The sequence below is a fragment of the Rutidosis leptorrhynchoides genome, chromosome 2 (genome assembly GCF_046630445.1).
Source record: "Rutidosis leptorrhynchoides isolate AG116_Rl617_1_P2 chromosome 2, CSIRO_AGI_Rlap_v1, whole genome shotgun sequence".
Taxonomy (NCBI): Eukaryota; Viridiplantae; Streptophyta; class Magnoliopsida; order Asterales; family Asteraceae; genus Rutidosis; species Rutidosis leptorrhynchoides.
Window position 1 is genome coordinate 54367422 of NC_092334.1, and position 2604 is coordinate 54370025.

Genomic DNA, 2604 nt, shown 5'->3' on the forward strand with positions numbered 1-2604 from the left:
TTTCATTTAAAAGTGTTGCGAAATGTGTTTTACGAACGGGCATAAAAAGAAAGTGGACAGGCCACTTTGGAGCGGCGCGCCCCTATATGGAGCGGCGCTCCATATGCCTGAAACTGGACTGTTTTAAAAAAAAATTAAGCGTTTTCGATTGGATAACGGGTTGGGTTGTTACATTCCACTCATTCTGGTTGCCATCAGATAGGCTATATTCACTTTGATACCATGTTCCAAGCACCATATGAGAGCAAATTGAGTGGCATGGTTGTTGTAATGATTTCCTGATTTGCAGTAGCTGTTGTAGTCAATTACTTTATTCCAAACATCATACTCAGAGGAGAGATGTCTTCCAAGTACTCCAGATGAGGAGCATTCTCCTTGCACAGTGTATCGATCCACGCTATTTTATTAGAGATAAAGCTCGGAAGATACGTCAGTTCATGACACGAACTAAAGAATTCTTCACCGTCTGTTGGAAGTTGAAGAATGCGCCCAAAGTCCTTGAGAGATTAGCAATAGTTTGTCCCTTAAAGATTGAAATGAACTTCGTTATTCACAAAGTTGAAGTTTGCATAGAATTCTCGAACAAGAGATGGGTAAATAGGACCATCAAGAGTGAGAAATGCTCCCCATTTAAGAGTTTCGAATTATCTCACGAGTTCAGGCATTTGATTGTAGGAAAATCTTCTTCCTTCAGTAATATGTCGGTCAGAAAGAAACTCAATGTTGTAATTAATTCTTTCTATTGGTGGATTGTATGAATCCTTTCTCCTTGGTTCGGTATTCTTTCACTTTCCTCTTGCCATTTTCTTCACAATATCACCTCAAATTAATTCAAGGTGTATGTATGATTCAATTGTAGGGAACCAGTTTTGCAAACTTTAATTATCATCAATACTTAGATGTTTTGATGCTAATATTCTTCACATTTTCACTCTTTATTAGTGTCAATGAGTTTGCAAGTAGATTATGATTTTCACAAAGTTCATATGTGTTCAAGACTTTTAAGAACAACATTAACACATGTTTTGACAATTAACATTATCACACTCAATTTGCAACAATGTTATTTTTATCATATGAACAATGATTCTATGAAAATTTAACCTAGATGTATAATGAACCCTAGAATTGTCCAAAGTTAAATTAGTGCATAGATGGGCATCATTACAATCGTTTCTAAGTTATTCTCAAGAACAATTTTGATTGTTTGCATTAATTTGAGTTTTGGTACATTCTAGTTAGGGTATCTTCAAAACATTAGTTCATCATACAAACACAATTGAATGCTAGGAAAGTAAGGATTAATCATACCGAAAGTAGGAATTTAGATGGAAGGAATGCGTGTTCTTTTGTGTGCGGTCGATCTCCTCAGCCGTGCAGAGAGTATTTGTTTTGAAGTGAGTTTGAATGAAATAGAAAGTGAGGGTTTTATTCAATTAAACATAGTGTCAAGCCATGCACGATCGAAGTGCGGTTGACCGTGGTGTCGACCGTGGGAGAAATTTCCAGACGTTTGGAATAGGTTTCTACGGTCGTGTCTGTGGTCAGCCGTGATGCAGCCGTGGATCTCCTGATGAAGAATTTCTTCATTTCTTCTTCTCTTGAGTCCGTTTTGACAATTCTTCGGTTCTATAGAATACTTGAGGACAAGTTTTCTTTTCCTAACATTGAATGATCACATCCTCCCGATGTTTCATCATTAATGTCACGTAATATACTATATTTATATGTATATATATATATTCAATTATACATATAGTATACACAAAATGAATCAACTTGTATTTAGCATGCAATTCATAGTTTCATTCAAACACTCAATCCTAATACAAGTAGACTTCCTTCAACATTCCTATTAAAATCATTTTCAAAATAATTTTGCATTTGTATGGAAAACCTTTCATTAATTCAAAGTCTTTTGAAAAGGTTATTCTTATTAGCATTTTGATCATTGGTTTTGATTGATTTTAAGGTTACCTAATCCTCGACTTATCCCTTCCATTGAATTGCTAGTTTGACCCATTTTTCTCATGTTCTCAATTCTCCTAATAATAGACAATGGACTTTGATTACATGATTTGTATTTGCTAGAGTCGTGACACAAGTTCATTTCAAGTTTATCTTTTGATGAATCATAAATAGTCGTCTTTTCAAGCTTTCTTTTCAAAGTGTTGTTTTCATCAATTAGAACTTTGTTAAGTTGCTTAACTTTGTGTAGTTCTTTTTCTAAAAATTTTACTTTGTCACGACTACTATCATATACAAACTTAATAGTCTTGAAATCATCTAACAATTCTTCATAATTAAAAGGATAGAATACATGTACCTCATTGCAATCCATGCTTGAGACATCATCTTCTTGGAAGGGAGATTCAAACTCTTTTTCACTTTAACCATCTTGATTTAAATAATTCCAAGAACTCATGAGGCAAATGTAGTGACCCGAACTTTTCCATGTTTATATATATTAATTGAGATTGATATTTACATGATTAAATGTTTCCAACATGTTAAGCAATCAAACTTGTTAAGACTTGATTAATTGAAATAGGTTTCATATAGACAATTGACCACCCAAGTTGACCGGTGATTCACGAACGTTAA